Genomic DNA, 6,000 nt, shown 5'->3' with positions numbered 1-6,000 from the left:
GTGTCAGAGTTTTAACAGTTGAGCAACTGAGGAAAGGGCGTTTCTTTGTAATATTGCGGAGGAAAAAGAGTTGAAGAGTCTTCCCTTATACAGTGAGTAGTTTGCAGACGCTCCCTTATTATAGTGAGGGGAGTAGTTTTCAGATGCTCCCTTATTATAGTATAGTGAGTAGTTTGCACATGCTCCCTTATTATAATATGGTGAGTAGTTTGCAGACGTACCCCTATTATAGTGAAGTGAGTAGTTTGCAGATGCTCCCTTATTATAGTGAGGTGAGTAGTTTGCAGATGCTTCTTGGATTCTGTCCAATGGGGTTGTTCCTATTATGTATGCCCCGCCCCGGTTTCCGCCCCTCACTTAGTGGGCGGGGCTGCATGCAGATCCCAAGTTTGTCCTCGGTCGGAGAGAAGCTGCGCAGACAGTGGGGGGTAAGAGCAATAAGATAGGGGTAACTAAGGAGAGTACCGGGGATAGCAAAAGTAGAGGAGGGGGTGAAAAGAACTAGGGGCAATATAAGGGGTGGGTAAGAGAATGTGGTAAGGAGTAACAGGGCCGAGGGGGTAAGAAAGGAGATGGGGTTATGTGTAGAGAGGAGGCAATAGAGAGTGGGGGGCAGAGGTAACGTGGGCTTATATGTGAGAGACTGCAAAGGTGTGGGGTAAGGGGAGTGCTGTAGGGTATCTCCTGTCTGGGGGTAAGGGGAGTTCTGTAGGGTATCTCCTGTCTGGAGGTAAGGGGAGTGCTGTAGGGTATCTCCTGTCTGGGGGTAAGGGGAGTTCTGTAGGGTATCTCCTGTCTGGGGGTAAGGGGAGTGCTGTGTGGTATCTCCTGTCTGGGGGTAAGGGGAGTGCTGTAGGGTATCTCCTGTCTGGGGGTAAGGGGAGTGCTGTAGGGTATCTCCTGTCTGGGGGTAAGGGGAGTGCTGTAGGGTATCTCCTGTCTGGGGGTAAGGGGAGTTCTGTAGGGTATCTCCTGTCTGGAGGTAAGGGGAGTGCTGTAGGGTATCTCCTGTCTGGGGGTAAGGGGAGTTCTGTAGGGTATCTCCTGTTTGGGGGTAAGGGGAGTGCTGTGTGGTATCTCCTGTCTGGGGGTAAGGGGAGTGCTGTAGGGTATCTCCTGTCTGGGGGTAAGGGGAGTGCTGTAGGGTATCTCCTGTCTGGGGGTAAGGGGAGTGCTGTAGGGTATCTCCTGTCTGGGGGTAAGGGGAGTGCTGTAGGGTATCTCCTGTCTGGGGGTAAGGGGAGTTCTGTAGGGTATCTCCTGTCTGGAGGTAAGGGGAGTGCTGTAGGGTATCTCCTGTCTGGGGGTAAGGGGAGTTCTGTAGGGTATCTCCTGTCTGGGGGTAAGGGGAGTGCTGTGTGGTATCTCCTGTCTGGGGGTAAGGGGAGTGCTGTAGGGTATCTCCTGTCTGGGGGTAAGGGGAGTGCTGTAGGGTATCTCCTGTCTGGGGGTAAGGGGAGTGCTGTAGGGTATCTCCTGTCTGGGGGTAAGGGGAGTTCTGTAGGGTATCTCCTGTCTGGAGGTAAGGGGAGTGCTGTAGGGTATCTCCTGTCTGGGGGTAAGGGGAGTTCTGTAGGGTATCTCCTGTCTGGGGGTAAGGGGAGTGCTGTAGGGTATCTCCTGTCTGGGGGTAAGGGGAGTGCTGTAGGGTATCTCCTGTCTGGGGGTAAGGGGAGTGCTGTAGGGTATCTCCTGTCTGGGGGTAAGGGGTGTGCTGTAGGGTATCTCCTGTCTGGGAATTTGGCAGTTTGGTTTTGCCTGCCCCCGTCACCCCCGAGAGTGCAGACACCCCTTACTGCACTGTGCCCCCACCTGCGTGTCCAAGTCCCTTGTGTGTTTATATTGTGACATTGCCCTTGCCTCGTGACATGAGGGGACGACCTGTCACTGCCTCTGTGACATGAGCAATATCCCAAAGATCAGCATAGTCTGTTTGACACAGAGCTGCAAAGGGTTAATTGCTCACTGGAGGAAAGGCTTTGCATGTTGGATATATATATACATACACATTGCTTTGCATGTTGATATGCTGCTGTGTATGCTGGCTATATAAACCTACATGCTCTGCGTGCTGGATTTATGTATGTATATATATATATATATTTCAGCACGCAGAGGAATATGTTGGAATATATATATATATATATATATATATATATATATATATATATATATATATATATATATACTGTTCTACAAGCTATATATAACATATATACACAAAATTAGACACTTGCAGGGCTTATGAAAATAATGTAAAGGAATTCTTAAAGGGTTGTATTCCGGTTCAACCTAGAACCTTTTTCAAGATTTCCAAAGTTCTAGCGTAACCCGAAACAGTGACCCTCTAATAACCCCTTTACATGTTTTTGATGAGCCCTGTAAGTGCCTGATGTTTTTTCTTATGCCTTAATCCTTTTTACGGGCACCCAGGCAGGAAAGCTAGTACTGGTTGTGCCCCAGTTCTCCTTTCTTATATAAAATATATATATATTGGAGGGGACTGCACTCCAACAACAATCTGCTTGCCTGCATGCTCCATACCTGGAGATAACAGAAAAGAATAGGTGGCCCTCACAGGGCTTGTACCGAAGCAAAGTGTATTGCATTCACGTTTCGGTCCTGGAAAGGACCTTTCTCAAGACATTTTTTTGTTTGAGATATGTGTGTCGTATGTATGTTTGTATGTTGGTGAAATTAGGGGAAATGGCCGCCCTCTTGTGTAGTTCAAATAAAAAAATTCCGTGCACGGTAAATTTAGTCTTGAATAATGTGTTCTGTAACCTCCGTAGCAGTTGTGATACCAGCACTGGGCGCACAAACAGTGAAAGGAGAATACTTCACTAGCCCATAAAATACAAAGAAGCCCAACATTTCTGAGACGTGTGTGTGTGTGTGTGTGTGTGTGTGTGTGTGTGTGTATTCTCTCTCTACACCACAGAGCACTGGTGTGGCGTGTTCCTTTTATAAATAAATGTAACATTTTTTTTTCTTCCTTATCCAAGTGTGTGGTGCCCCATGTGAAGTGAATCTGGATATCCATCTACAAACGGAGTGTTACTACAATGGGATAGAGGGCTGATTCTCACTCTTTTCATATGTATACGAAGTGTGAGCACACTTCCAGAGAAGCAGCTTCCCACACTTCGGCCTCGGACATGGTCAAAAACACTGTGCTGAGCCGCGCCGAGGGGAAACATTATCCCCATCAGCGCGGCTTTAGACGGCGCGTGCAGAGGCGTGTGGAAATGCAGGAGAATTTTTGCCGCTCATGCAAGCGCAGGGCCGGTCACGTGACTGCCATAAGCCAATGGCAGTCCGTGACGTCGGCGCCGTGACGTGGTGCGTTAGCCCCGCCTCCTCCACTCCCGGCTCCCACCCGGCACACAAGCGCGCTCGCTGACGCTCATGCAGGGACAAGAAAAATCTACTGCTTGAGCAGGAGAGCATGAGCGTCAGCGCTGCCCAGCGCCGCTCCCTGCACCATGTCCCAGGCCTTAGCATGTCAGCGCTGCCCAGCGCCGCTCCCTGCACCATGTCCCAGGCCTTAGCATGTCAGCGCTGCCCAGCGCCGCTCCCTGCACCATGTCCCAGGCCTTAGCATGTCAGCGCTGCCCAGCGCCGCTCCCTGCACCATGTCCCAGGCCTTAGCATGTCAGCGCTGCCCAGCGCCGCTCCCTGCACCATGTCCCAGGCCTTAGCATGTCAGCGCTGCCCAGCGCCGCTCCCTGCACCATGTCCCAGGCCTTAGACTGCTTTTGACTCCATATTGAGGTATTTTTGGACGTGTGCGTGTGTGTGTGTGTGTACACACACACACACACACGCAGGTGTCTGGCAGACAAAAAGTCAAGGTGCTTCATTTGTAAGGGGGGTAGGTAATTTGTAGCAGTTTTGCGCAGGGGTCTCTGGCATAGAACAGGTTACAGCTGGATTCACTGCATGAATATGTTACAATGTACATACAGGTAGTCCCCACTATCCATGGTTTCACTTTACAACGAATGGCATATCCAACGCTTTACAATGCCTCCCTATGGGCTGTTTTTCGACCCCTGAATGCGTTATCCGACGCTCACCGCCACTGATTAACATGGGACTCACTTTACAATGGTTTCACTATCCAACGCTACTTCCAGAACAGATTCCGTTGGATAACCGAGCATTATCCGTATATACCGTATAACCGTATATTGATACTGTGTAGCTCTTTGCTAAGCCCTCTCCTGCCAATAAACACACTGCGCTATATAATGATTCGGAGTATCTCTGCACTTTAGCTACTCAGTGTTTGTCATACAACAAAAGCGCTCCTCCACTCCACACCTTCTTTGACCTTCTCAGGATTGTAATAGATATGATAAAGCAGGTCTTCACAGCGGCAGCCATTTTTATAAAGTCCCAACGAAAACAAGAAACCAGTTTTTCACAGGGTCTCGTGAGACGTCCACCTGTAATCTAAACATCTGTTTGGAGAACAGACTTGATGGGACTGCACCTTTTAATTAGATTGCCAGCTAAGCAGGGAGTTCTGTGCCCACCACCCTCAGCTCCTCACCTGTTAGTCTGGGACTTCTCTCAACCTGGGAAAATGTTAGTGTTATAAATATATCTATATACAGTATCTATATCACTATAACATTTTCCATATATATATACACACACACACACACACACACACACACACACACACACACACACACACACACACACACACACACACACACACACACACACACACACACACACACACACACACACACACACACACACACACACACACACACACACACACACACACACACACACACACACACACACACACACACCAGCCTCACTGTAATGGCACTGAGAATGCAGTAACACCAGCCATGGTTGTTTTCTTATGTCTGGGATGGTTGTTTTTAAAGCTTTTATACTTTAAAAGGCTTTTGCTTTGTAACAGTCAACAATAGAGTTGATCAGAGATGTATTGGTGTATACAGAGCTTTCTGTACACACGAAGAAGAGACCTGTGAGGTTTGGGGAGCCCTGTACACATGAAGAGACCTGTGAGGTTTCGGGAGCCCTGTACACATGAAGAAGAAACCTGTGAGGTTTGGGGAGCTCTGATAACCTGAACAAGAGAGCTGTGAGGTTTGGGGAGCTCTGATAACCTGAAGAAGAGAGCTGTGAGGTTTGGGGAGCTCTGTACATTTTAATACATCAATGTAGACCTCTCTTGTTGGTCCAATATAAGGAAACAGAACCTATCATTATTATACAGCACTTCTGCTCAGAAGCCCTGAGTGTGGTAGTTCTGCCTGGGACGCAGAATCAGTAACCCTGCCCAGTCTAAATCTCTGATTTCTATGACATTTCTCCCCTGAACATTGCTGGTTTCAGCCAGGTCCTATTTACAGCTAACAAGCGACGGGCACTCTCTGGCATTTAAGGTGTTGCCAAAAAGTAGGACAATATATCAGTATTAAGGCGTTGGTTTAGAAGCCCCTGGTGAGTTATGCTCCCCTGTTCTCTGCCACTTCGGGGTGAAACCAAGCTGTTTCCTAACAAAAACCTTCCTTTTGTGTACAGAGGGAGCTGCAGTGACCCTTTGTGCAGACACACTTTAGGGAGTGTCCCCTCCCACCCCCTGCATGTATCCCCCCTCCCAGGAAGCCTTCAGGAGCTGGGGGGGAGGGGGAGGCACAGGGTCCCTGCTGTGCTGTTTGCAGCTTTTTCCAGCTGCTGTTTTAACCCATTCAGGGGCCAGCAGTTCTCTGCCCACTGCAGCTGTATCTACGGGGATGTACATCATTTATGTATACACTACTCTGCCACACTGCGCGCCCTCTCGCTGGGTACTGCTCTGCCACACTGCGCACCCTCTCGCTGGGTACTGCTCTGCCACACTGCGCGCCCTCTCGCTGGGTACTGCTCTGCCACACTGCGCACCTTCTCGCTGGGTACTGCTCTGCCACACTGCGCACCCTCTCGCTGGGTACTGCTCTGCCACACTGC

At 49.4% G+C, this 6,000-nt stretch overlaps 1 protein-coding gene across 6 annotated transcripts in view; it reads left to right on the top strand.

Annotated features, from left to right (window-relative positions):
• The first annotated feature begins 349 nt into the window (after nt 1–349).
• Nucleotides 350–6,000, top strand: part of ARID3A (AT-rich interaction domain 3A) — a 53,591-nt gene continuing 47,940 nt past the window's right edge. For 5 of the 6 annotated variants that reach the window (XM_075611464.1, XM_075611463.1, XM_075611462.1 and 2 more), the window contains exon 1: nt 350–428. The gene's annotated coding sequence lies outside the window, so the exon portion shown is untranslated. The remainder of the gene's footprint in view (nt 429–6,000) is intronic. The other variant, XM_075611461.1, reaches the window with a different exon arrangement.

The sequence above is a fragment of the Ascaphus truei genome, chromosome 8 (genome assembly GCF_040206685.1).
Source record: "Ascaphus truei isolate aAscTru1 chromosome 8, aAscTru1.hap1, whole genome shotgun sequence".
NCBI lineage: Eukaryota > Metazoa > Chordata > Amphibia > Anura > Ascaphidae > Ascaphus > Ascaphus truei.
This window is presented reverse-complemented; position numbering and strand designations above follow the sequence as displayed.